Below are 13,202 nucleotides of genomic sequence, written 5' to 3'. Positions count from 1 at the left end.
GTGCTCATTTTCTTTGCGACTCTGAGCTCTTCTAACAAATTTGGGGGCTCGTCTGGGATCCCATTCTCCTCCGGGGAAAGGTCTCCGATCATCTGTCGTGAGGAGACGTGTCCCACTGCCTCATTGTGGTGGCCTCAGGGGTAAGAGATTGAGACCCACCCAGCATGACAAATAAACCCGGGAAGAAAAGTCCTACAAGTAGATACTGTGGCAACCAAGTAACTGTGCACAGACCAAGGTTAGAAAAGCCGTGGGGGCGGTGAAGTATTTCCTTGGTGGTCAAGATCAAAGTAAGAAAAGCCAGGGGGGTGGTGAAATACATCTTGGTCAGAACATAGCAAGGTAAGAAAAGCCGCAGGGGCGGTCAAGTATTCCTAGTGGTCAGGTTATCTTGGAGGTTGAAAGTGCGCGAATGAGATTCAGGCACATTAAGTGTAGAGTGAGTGAGTCCAATCTGCGGTTCCGTGGTCACCTCATACTGCTTATGATGGCGGCCCTCCTATAAAGGAGTCCAAGTCAAAGGCTTATAATGAACCTGCCGGTGCTAAGAGGGACCTAAAGTCCCTCTGGGGAAGCGGCCATAGAGGATGAAGTGAAACAAGAAGAGTGCAAGGGACCTCCAGTAGGTGGGGTTAAGCATCTAGGGAGAGGGAAGGCAAGAAATCTCTAATATGAAGGATTGAGCCTCACACCAAACCTCCAGGATGGGGAATATCCCAAGTAAGACGAGAAACAGAAAGTATAAGGCTAATAACATTCCCCTTAATAGTCCCTTAGGTCTTATGTTAAAATACTGGAAAGATAATGAGAGGACTAAACATAAGAGAAAGCAACAAATGATAAAGTAATATTGTTTCATTTGGACCAAAGAACCCATCTTGGAGCCCTCAGTTTTCTGGCCAAAGTTTAGGTGAAATGAGGATTCAATTTGTCAACTTTTAATAAAAAGTATGTCAATGACAAGAGTCTCATTTCCCTGGAGAAAATAGATTATGCCTTGTGTTGGCAGCAGGGACCTGTCCTCCTTTACCCCCTGAAGGCTACAGGGGGCAAGCCAGAAACCAGCTCCTTTGAAAGGAGTAAGGTCTGTACCCCTGAACAGCCCACTAACATCTGTACCCACTAGACCACCTGCCTCTGCCAAATCCCCCACCCCAAGTGGGTGCACAGGAATCTCCTCACTCAGTTCCTCCCCCATATAGTCCTGAATCAATGTCCTCTCCCCTCCCTAACCACATGCCTGAATCTATGTCTCCCCCAGGAAGGCTCCAGCATGAGATAAAAACAGTGCAAAAAAGATATTCAGAACTTCCCTTTCCCCTCCACCTCTAAGCAATCAACTCCAGCTCTCTTTCCCTTAAGGGAAGTGCCCCTTGGAGAAGGAGGCATTGGCTTTGTTAATGGTCCCTTAACTAGCTCAGAAGTCCAGAGTTTAAAAGAGGAACTCAAATCATTATTAAATGACCCTTATGGGATAGCAGATCAAATTGATCAATTCTTAGGGCCACAGCTGTATACTTGGGCTGAGTGAATGTCCATCCTGGGCATGCTCTTTTCATGATCCATAGAGCAGCTATAATTGTCTGGGAACGTGAACATCCTCCTGGCCAAAACATTCCTGCGGCAGACCAAAAATTTCCAGCCCAAGACCCTCAATGGGATGGTAACAATACAGCTCACCCAAGAAAAGTCTGACCCTCTTCTGTGGACTTCTGATGAAATCCACTAGGTTGAGGAGCTAAAACACGTACTCATCACTACTCCTTCTTAGCCCTGCCATCCCTAGAAAAATCTTTTCACCTTTTCGTTAACGCAAACAAGAGGGTAACTTTCAGGGTGCTTACTCAAGAACATGGGGGCCACCGACAACCTGTGGCCTTTCTATCAAAAGTTTTAGACCCAGTAACCTGTGGGTGGCCCAAATTTATTCAGTCTGTTGCAGCTACCACCTTAACTGAAGAAAGCAGGAAGCTAACCTTTGGGGGAAACTTGATGGTGAGCACACTCCATCAGGTTAGGAAAATCTTAAATCAAAAGGTAGGAAGATGGCCCGCCAACTCAAGAATTTTAAAATATGAAGCTCTCTTACTAAAGAGAGATGACTTAACACTAACCACTGACAGTTCACTCAACACACCAGGTTTCCTGACAGGGAACCCAAACCTAAAAGGGCCTAAGCATACGTGCTTAAATTTAATTAATTATCACACAAAGGTCAGGCCTGATTTAAGGGAAACCCCTTTCAAAACAAGACAACACCTATTCATAGATGGCTCCTCCCAGGTATTTGAAGGAAAAAAACATAAAGGGTATTGGGTGGTCGATGGGGAAGCTCTCGCAGAAGTTGAGTCAGAAAGACTGCCCAATCATTGGTCTGCTCAAACATGTGAATTTTTTGCAGTAAATCAAGCCTTAGAACATTTACAAAATAAAGAAGGTACTATTTATACTAATTCCAAGTATGCCTTCAGGGTAGCCCATACCTTTAGAAAAATTTGGACTAAACGAGGTCTCGTCAGTAGCAAGTGCCAAGACCTTGTCCACAAAGAATTAATCACCCAGGTATTGGATAACCTTCATTTGCCCCGCCCCCCCCCCCCTCCAAAAAAAAAGTATTGTCCATGTCCCAGGACATCAAAAAAATCTCTTTTAAAAGACGAGGGAATAACCTCGCAGACCAAAGAGCCAAACAAACTACTGTTTCCTCTGAAACACCCATTTTCCACCACCTAACTCCTTGTCTTTCTCCCCCAACTGCCATTCCCATCTTCACTCCCGCTGAAAAGGAGAAATTAATAAAAATAGGAGCCAAAGAAAACTCAGAAGTAAATGGGCGTTACCGACCAAAGAGAAATGCTAACCAAATCTCTCATGAGGGAGGTTTTGTCTCAGCTACATCAGGAAACCCACTAGGGACCTTAGGCTATGTGTGATGCAGTTCTTAAAGTCTATGGATGTATAGGAATTTATACTCTAGCAAAACAAGTTACAGATAATTGTCTAATATTTAAGAAAACCAATAAGCAAACCCTAAGAAAACCATCCCTTGGAGGAAGAAACCCAAGATTAACACCATTCCGAAGTATTCAAATTGATTATACCAAAATGCCCCAATAGGCCACCTAAAGTATCTGCTGGTGATAGTAGATCACCTTACTCACTGGGTAAATGCGATTTCTTTTTCAAGTGCAACCACCAACAATGTAGTTAAGACACTCGTAGAAAATGTTATACCCAAGTTTGGATTAATAGAAAACATTGATGCAGATAATGGAACCCATTTCACTGCACATGACAATATAAAGCTAGCCCAGATATTAGAAATAAAGTGGGAATACCATACCCCCCTGGCACCCCCCTTCATCAGGAAGAGTAGAAAGAATGCACCAAACCCTAAAAAGCCATCTAACCAAATTAGTTTTAAAAACTCGATTACCATGGACCAAGTGCCTTCCTATTGCCTTATTAAAGGTCCGAACTGCCCCTTAGAAGTTGGCTTATCTCCTTGTGAAATGCTGTATAGGCTGCCTTACTCACACTTCACTGTTGACATTCCTACCTTTGAAACTAAAGATCAGTTTCTCAAGAGCTATATACTAGGTCTGTCTTCCACTTTCTCTTCCCTCAAAGCTAAAGGCTTTTTAGTACAGATGCCACCCTTGGAGTTCCCAGCACATCAGCATCAGCCTGGGGATGATGTTCTCATCAGAAGCTGGGAAGAAGGAAAACTCAAACCAGCTTGGGAAGGACCCTGTCTCGTGCTTCTAACCACCAAGACTGCAGTTCAAACAACAAACAAAAAAGGTAGACCTATCATACCCCAGTCAAAAAAGCATCACCATCTTCAAAGTCATGCGCTATTGTTCCAAGACCAATTCCTACCAAGCTGAAGATAAAATAAAAAGCTTAACCCTCTTATAGTGCCTTTTTTTTCTTTCCCCTCTCTACTGTCAGACAATTATCCTTTCCTCACCCAGTAACAAAACCAAAGTGGCCATCATAGAGGTAAAAGATCTAAAACAAACCCTAGTCATTGAAACAGGGTACCGAGATGCAAATGCCTGGCTGAAATGGATTAAATATTCCGTCCGCACTCTAAACAAAAGCGATTTCTACGCTTGTGTGCACAGCAGGCCAAAGGCCCAGATTGTCCCCTTTCCACTCGAATGGTCCTCCAGTCTACCAGGCATGAACTATATGGTAGTTCTCTTCCAACACCCCACATCTTGGGGTAATAAGTCATGCCAAGCTCTCTCTCTGCTATTCCCTCAAGTCCAGCACCCTGCAGGTCAGCCCCCAAGGGCCATCCAGCTTCCATTTCCCGATGCCAATTTTACCTCATGTCTCTCACGACACGGGGAAAACTTGGCATTTCTTGGAGACCTAAAGGGATGCAGTGAGCTTAAGCCCTTCCAGGAGCTTACTAATCAGTCTCCCCTTATTCATCCCCAAGCAAATGTATGGTGGTATTGTGGTGGACTATTACTGGATACTCTGCCAAGTAACTGGAGCAGCACTTGTGCCCTGATCCAATTGGATATCCCTTTCACTCTGGCATTTCATCAACCAGAAAAGATAAAACATCGTAAAACAAGAGATGTCCCTTGTGAGTCCTTTGACTCTCATGTTTATATAGATGCCATTGGAGTCCCATGAGGGGTACGAAACGAATTTAAAGCCCGAAATCAGATAACTACAGGGTTTGAGTCCATGTTATTCTGGTGGTCAACAATAAATAAAAATGTAGATTGGATAAATTATATCTACTATAACCAACAACGATTTGTCAATTATACTAGAAATGCCATTAAAAGAATAGCTCAACAATTAGGGCCTACTAGCCAAATGGCCTGGGAAAATAGGATGGCACTAGGTATGATACTAGCAAAAAAAAAAGGTGGAGTCTGTGTCATGATAGGAACCCAGTGTTGTACCTTCATCCCTATTAGTTCAAAGACTTATTAGAATAGCCCTTACTAAAACTTCCCTCATTTCTTTTCCACCCTATTTTGACAAACTTTCACTTCTAGACAATGAGGAACAGCACAGTCAGGTCATGTTAGATAAGTTTGAAGAAGAAAGTGTATAAATTCAAGAGGGGAAAATTGTTAGGAACAAACAGTTTCTCTTCAAAGTGTTTCACCCCCCCTCGTCTCCTGTTCTATCAGATAAGTAGTTTTTCCTGCCTTTAACACGCCCAGGCATGCCTCCATCCACCAACCTTGTAGCCGACCCATGCCGCCTTACTCAAAGTTGTTAGGTTCAAACAATAAATTTCCTGGTTTTTTTTCCTATTCTAAATTCTAAATCCAGTCAGTCAGAATCAGTTTAGATTGTGTGGTCCTACCCCAATTAACTGGGGGAGGATACAGAAACAGGAACGGCATTAGGAATAAAAACCCCTGCTTTCGTTTGTTCGGTGTGCTCTTGCGATCATAACTAACGCAGGCAGCACCCTTCTGAAATTTGCCTTGCTGAGAACTCTTTTGTTTGAGTGCTCATTTTCTTTGCAACTCTGAGCTCTTATTTCTAACACAAGGCACCCTCTTGCCTAATTCTTCAAGAAGCTGGGACTACAGGCATGTCTAGACTCCAGGATCTTGAACTCCTGGTCTCAAGCAATCCTGCTGTGACCTCCCAAAGTGCTGAGATTACAGGCATGAATCATCATGCCCAGCTTATTTCTACTTTTTTGATGCAGGTGTTTATTGCCATAAACCTCCTGCTTAATACTGCTTTTGCTGTATTCCATAGATTTGGTATTTTGTGTTTCCATTTTCATTTGTTTCAAGTTTCTAAGTTTCCTTCTGAATTTCTTCATTGACCCATTGGTTGTTCGGGAGCATGTTGTCTGATTTCCGTATGTTTTTGAAGTTCTTGAGGTTCTTTTTCTTGATATGTATTTTTATTCTTTTTGTGGTCAGAAAAGATATTTGATATGATTTCTATTTTTTTTTTTTATTTGTTCAGACTCATTTTATGGCCTATGATAATGGTCCATTCTGGAGCATGTTTTATGTGCTGATAAAAAGAATGTGTATTCTCCAGCAGTTGGGTGGAGTGTTCTATAAATGTCAGTTAGGCCTATTAGGTCTAGTTTGTAGTTTAACTCCACTGTTTCTTTGTATATTTTCTGTCTGGGTTATCTGTCCATTTCTGAGAGTAGGATGTTAAAGTCTCCATTATTTTATTGCATTCTATCTCCTTGGATGTATTAATTTTTTTGTATAAACTTAGGAGCTCTGATGGGTGAATATTTATAATTGTTATATCCTCTTGCTGAATTGACTGACTCCTTTATCATCATCATAGTTACCTTCTTTGTCTTTTTTTACAGTCTTTGATTTGTAGTCCAGTTTATCTGATACAAGCGTAGTCACTCCTGAGCTTTTTTGGTTTCCAGTTACATGAAATATCTTTTTCCACCCTTTACCTTCAGTGTATGTGTATCTTAATAGGTGAAGTGGGTTTCTTGTAGACAGCATGGAATTGGATCTTGTTTCTTTCTTTGCCTTTTAATTGGAGAACTGAGTGCATTTACTTTCAGTGGTGTTATTGATAAGTAAAGACTACTGCCATTTTGTTGCTTGTTTTCTGATTGTTTTGTAACTCTTCCTTTCTTGTGGCTAAGAGATTTTTCTCTGGTGGTATGTTTTAATGTGTTGCTTTTTATTTTTAACGAATTTGTTATAGGTTTTTGCATTCTGGTTACCATGAGGTTTACAAAAATATAACAAATTATTTTAAAGAGTTGACATCTTAGATCACAAAAGAATAGAAACAAAGGAAAATTTAAAAGAACTTCCACAATTTAACTTCATCCCTCCCTCTAAGAATTCATTAGAGGCTTTTAATTGTCTCAATTTATCTATTTCCGTATTATCTGCCACTTAACAGGTTGTTGTAACTGTTACTGTTTTTGATAGATTTATGTTTCCGGGCTTTATATAATACTAGAGTTGTGAGTGGATTGCATACCACAATTACAATAATAAAGTATTTTGGGTTTTTTCTGTATACATAATTTTACCAGTGGGTTTTATACCTTCAAATGTTTTTTTAGTTTGTTTTATTTTTCATGGTAGTGTTTTTTTCTTCCAGATTAATTCCTTTTAGCATTTTTTTGTAATATGAGTCTTGTGGTGGTGAATTCTCTCAGCTTTTGTTTGTGTGGGAGTCTTTATCTCTCCTTCATATGTGAAGGGTAATTTTGCTGGATAATGATATTCCTGGATGGTAGTTTTGGTTTTTTTCTTTGAGCACTTTAAAAATGTTCCCATCCCTTCCTGGCCTATATGGTTTCCATTAAGAAGTCTGTTGTCATACAGAGTAGAGCTTCGTTATATGTTGTTTCTTTTCTATTGCAGCTTTTAGGATCCTCTCTTTGTCCTTGACACTTCAAATTTGATTATTATATGCCTTTGGGTAATCTTACTTGGGTCAAATGTGTTTTCTGACCTTCCTGTACTAGGATATTTACATTTTTCTCAAGTTGTGGAAAGTTTTCTATTATTTCTTTGAATAAGCTTTCTACCTCATGCTTTTGCTCAACTTTCTTTGAACACTAATAATTCTTACATTTGTTTTTTTTGAGGTAATTTTCTATATCTTATAGGCAATCTTTGTTGCTTTTCATTCTTTTTTCTCCTATGTGTGTTTTCATAGCCTGTCTCTGAGCTTACTGATTGTTTACTCTGCTTGATCCTCTCTGATGTCAAGAGCCTCTAATGAATCTTTCAGTTCAGCAACTGTATTTCTCAGTTCCAAGATTTCTGTTTGATTTTTTTTTTCCTTTTCTTTTTTGTTTTTTTTTTGGTGTCATGACTTGGATAATTTTAAAAAATTACTTCAATGTCTTTTTTAAATTTCTCTGATAAATTTCTGAATTGCATTTCCGTGTTATCTTGGAGATCACTGAGTTTTCTTAAAAATACTATTTTGATTATTGCTCAGAGAGCTCATAGATCACTATCTCATTAGTGTCAGTTACTGGTTCCTTGCTTTGTCCATTTGGGGAGATCATGGGTACCTGTCTTCTGTTGTTTCTTGTGGATGTTTTATTCAGCCTTCTCTGTCTGGCTTGTTTTGGATTTTATTGGATATATTTGCTTAGAGGTTCTTTACTGTTAGGTTGCTGCCTCCTTTTTAGCTCTCTCTAGTTACCTTACGCCCAGGTTCACCTAGGTTCTAGTAAAGAACCAGAGCACCATTCTTCCCAAATGAGGGAGATTCCAAAGGGGATGTCCCAGTAGTGTGGGAATGCTGGCGAGGAGTTCCTGCCCAGGGGACCTGTACAACAAACCTTCTACAGATGGTGTTGATGAACATCTAATGAACATCTACTCTGATTCGGTGTCTTGTTTGGCTGAGTTACAGAGTAGAATTTCCAGAGCTGGAGATGGTAGTCTTGCCTCCCTTTTTTGTTTCTACCTATCCACAGGGATATTTTTCCCTTCTGGCATTTGAGATGCATCCTGTGGGCTAAGATAAGGGACAGTCTCCTGCCAGAGAAATTAGATGATGGGGAAGCATGAGTTATACCTCACTCTCACTTTTTCCAGTGTAGAGACAGTGAGTTGTGGGAAAATTTTTTGCTCATTAGGTGCTGGCCAGAATGAGGGGAGGGACATCATGGATGTGGAAGTCCAATTCTTTTACCATCTGCTAGAATTCTTTTTTACTTTTCTGTGGCCCCTGAACTGTCTTATCTTCATATTTGAGTTCTGGGATATTCCTGGTAATAACATCAGCTCTGTATATTTGTTTTTGGTTTTCTGTGAGAGGAGTGAAGCCACCTTGCTTCTGTGCTGACATTTTGGAACTGGAAATCCTCTTGATTAATTTTTGTATGTTGAATTATTCTGTATTCCAGGAATAAATCCCAATCCCACTGGGTCATGGTGTATAATCCTTTTAATATGCTGTCAAATCTGATTTGCTAGTATTTTATTGAGGATTTTTGTATCACTGTTCATGAAGGATATTGGTCTGTAATTTTCTTTTCTAGTATTATCTTTGGCCTTGGTATTTGGGTAGTGCCGGCCTAATAAAATGAGTTTAGGAGTATTCCCTCCTCCTTAATTTTTTGGAAAAGTTTGAGAAGGATTGGCATTAATTTTTCTTTAAATGGTTGGCAGAATTCACCAGTGAAGCCTTCAGGTCCAGGACTTTTCTTTGTTAAGATTTTTGATTACTTATTCAGTCTCTCTGCTAATTATAGATCTATTTAGATTTTCTCTTTCTTCATGGTTTAGTCTTGATACGTTTTGTGTTTCTAGGAGTTTTCCGTTTCATTTAGGTTATCTAGTTTGTTGGCATTTACTTGCTCTATATAGGATTCTATTATCCTATTCATTTCTCTAGAATTGATTGAAATGTTCTCACTTTCATTTCTGATTTTAGTAATTTGAGTCTTCTTTCTCTCTTAATTCCATATAGTTAAAGGTTTGTGTTTTCGTTTATCTATTTAAAGAAACAACTTTTGGTTTCATTAATTTTTTTCTACTATTTCTCTGTTCTCTATTTTGTGTATCTCTGTCCTCGTCTTTATTATTTTTTTCCTCTTGCTAACCTTGTGTTTTGTTTGTTCTTGTTTTACTAGTTCCTTAAGTTTTAAACTAGGTTCTTGTTTTGAAATCTTTCTTGTTTTGTAATGTAAGCATTTAGAGCTATACATTTACTCCTTAGCACCGCTTTCACTTTATACCATAAATTTTGTTAGGTTGTGTTTTTGTTTTCATTCATATGTAAGTATTTCCTAATTTCCTTTTTGATTTCTTTGATTCATTGCTTGTGTAAGAGTGTGTTGTTTAATTTCCACAAATTGGTGACTTTTCCAGTTTTCCTTCTAGTACTGATTTCTGACTTCATCCAGTTGTAGCTGGAGATGATAGTTCATGTGCTATATCTATCTTTTCAAATGGATTGACATTTCTGTATGTTGTCTCACAGATCCCTTAGGCTGTATTCACTTTTCACTTAAGTCTTTTTCCACTGTTGTTCAGATTATTTAGTGTTAGTTACTGTATTTTCAGTTCTGTCATTTCCGTATAGTTCTTTGTGTCTTGTATTTCTTTGCTTAGACTTTCCATTTCTTTGCTGTGAGTTTTTATTATTTCATTTGTTTCATGTATATTTGTAATTGTTCATTAATTTTTTATATGACGCCTACTTTAAACTCTGTTAGGTAAGTCTAACATCTGTGGTCCCTTGATGTTGGCATCTCTTGATTGTCTTTTTATATTCAGTTTGAGATATTCCTGGTTCTCAGTGATTTTCAATGGAAACTTGGACATCTTTTGTATTATGAGACTCTAGATCTTATTTAAACCCTGTGTTTTGGCTCATTTTCTCTGATGCTGCTCTGACAGTGAAAGGTGGGGCACTGCTTCCTTACTGCTTAGTGGAGGTAAAAGTCAGGTTTCTCACACTGCTTCCTTCCACACCTAAGAGAGAATACTCCTCACTCCTGTTGGGACAGGGTGTTAGTTCTAGTTCCCCATGTGGTCTCCACTAACACTGCATGGGGGAGAAGCTTTTGTTACCAGTGGGTTTGGATGCAAGTCCAAGCTTCCCACATGTCTGCTTTTGGAATCAAGACAGTACTAACTTCATAAAATCAGTTGAGAACTGCTGGGTGCCAGTGGGAGTTCTAGCTCCCCCTTAGTTCTCCATTAATACTGGCTAGGAGAAGTTGGAATGCCTCATTACTGCTCCTCATGTGAGAGTATGTAGAAGTAGGGTTGTGCGCCGTGTTACTGCTGGATAGTGGGGAAAATCCCGTCTCCTCACTATACCTCTTCTAACATTCCCTCTAGCCCTGGCCAGTGGAGAGGGTTGTCTCTTTACTGCTGGATGGGGATGAAAGTCCCAGCTCCTTACTTGGCCTTCTCTGACCCAGCCCCAGTTGGGGAAGATGGTTGGGACACCTTGTTACAGCCTCATGAGAGTGGAATTCTAGGCTACCTACTGGTCTTTGCTGGTGTGTATATGGTTGGTGACAGAGTTTTTTTCTGTGGTATTTAGCTGGAGTAGAGCAGTTGTCATCTAAAAGTTGTATCTTGCTAGACTGCCCCTTTCTGGTCCTGTGGCAACAAAAGCCTGAAAGAGCTTCTATTGGTGTCTCTCTTTTTTTTGGCACAAGGTAGGTCTGTACCATTGGCATTTCTGGGTTGCTCATTTCTTCAGCTGAAAGCCTGGGATAGTCTGAGGTAAAAAAGAAAACTCAGGGACTGACCACTGTGTCTTCCTTAGGGTTCTACATTCCTAGCTAGTCTGCTACCCTCTTTTCACCTTTCAGTCTTCTTATTTTTGTTTTATATATAATGACCAAAGATTTTAGTTGTATGTAGCGTGTGGCATAGGAAAGTGTCTACTCTCTCTTTCAATTGGAAGCCTTCTTGTCTTTAAAAGATATGTTTATCTTTTTTTTTCTAGTTGTTATGGTACAAGCCACTGTCTATGTGACCTCCCACATTCTGATCTGAGCAGGAGCTCCCAGACGCTAGTTATTGTGGGTTGTTTTTGTTTTTTGCACTCTTAAATTTTAGTCAATTAAATGGCTGCCTGTTCTCCAGTATATAAATTAAATAACCTTTCCTAATTCATAGTTCTGTAGTAACAGAATGCATTATGGACAGCAAAGGATGTTTGAATAAAATATTTATTTTGAAAGATGAATATTCTTGAATAAAACAACAAATGTTAACAGCTGAAGTATACTTAGCATTTGCTGATCTGCTTCCTGGTATGATTTTTCCCCCCTCTGATTATAGATTGTCTGCCACCTCTGTTACTTAGTAAAACTGTGAAAATCGACTTTTCTTGGCTTTAGTTCTGCAGCTGTAGCTTTCCCCTGTCCCCCTTTAGGGACAACCCACCTTTGAAACTAGGTCTAGTGCTAGTGGAGAGAGTTAATGGGATTGGGCGTTGAGTCCCATAAGCACTGAGCTGAGTAGTTTGGACTTTATCCCATAGGCAATGTAGGGCCAGCCAAATGATCATTTTGAACAGTAGTTCAGATAAACTTTTTAACATTAACACAGTGTTTACCATTTTTGATGGTCTTTATTTTATCTTGTAGATCACCTGATACATTTTTTTTCAGCGTGAAGAACTTCTTTAACATTTCTTGAAATGCATTACTTCTGGTGATGAATTCTCTCAGCTGTTGTTTACCTGAAAGAAGTATTTTTATTTTGTCTTTTTTTAATTTTTGAGACAGGATCTCACTCTGTTGCCCAACATGGAGTGCAGTGGTGCCATCTCAGCTCACTGGAACCTTTGCCTCCCAGGCTTAAGTGATCCTCCTGCTTCAGCCTCCCAAGTAGCTGGAACTACAGGCATGCCTCACCACGCCCAGCTGATTTTTTTACTTTTTGTAGAGACAGGATTTCACCATGTTGCTCATGCCACTCTTGAACTCCTGGTCTCAAGCGATCTGCCTACCTCGGGCTCCCAGAGTACTGGGATTACAGGCATGAGCCACCATGACTAGCCTGCCTTTATTTTTGAATGATATTTTTGGTGAAAAAAATTCTGGGTTGACAGGTTTTTTTACCCAGCACGTTTAAAACCTCATTCCATTTGGTATGTTTTTATTGGTTCCATTTCTGTCACGATACTCATGTTTTCCTTTAAGTCCTTGAGCATACTTAAGTTTTATGAGTGTTTTTGAGTTTTTGTCTGCTAATTCTGTCATTTTGCATTTCTAAGTCTATTATGAACTGGCTTTCCTCCTCTGATGGCTCACAGTTTTCTGCTTCTTTGCATGTCTGGTAATTTTTCGTTGGATCCCAGACATTGTGAATGTAATTGAGTGTTCCTAAGTACTGTTTTCTCTGGAAAATACTGTTGTTTGTTTTGGAAGGCAATTAAGTCATTTGCAGATAAGGTTGATCAGTTCAAGACTTTTTAAAGCTTTTTAAAAATTGGATCTCAAGTAGCCTTTTCTTTAAGGCCAGCTTAGCCTTAATACTAAGGCTTGACTGTCTAGGAGTGTCCACTGATTGCCCCAAGTGTTTATTGAGGCCCCTCTACTCTGTGTAAGTTTGAACATCCCTCAGCTTACTGTGAGCTCTGAAGCTTGTTTATAAGTCCCTTACAGTTTTATTTGCCTGGCCTTGTTGAATTTTATGCCGTTCATGTGTTGATTAGTCTTCAGACTGAAGCCTCAAGGGGACTCACTATTTGATTTCTGGAGC

This window comes from Nomascus leucogenys, chromosome 11 (genome assembly GCF_006542625.1).
Source record: "Nomascus leucogenys isolate Asia chromosome 11, Asia_NLE_v1, whole genome shotgun sequence".
Classification (NCBI taxonomy): Eukaryota; Metazoa; Chordata; class Mammalia; order Primates; family Hylobatidae; genus Nomascus; species Nomascus leucogenys.
This window is presented reverse-complemented; position numbering follows the sequence as displayed.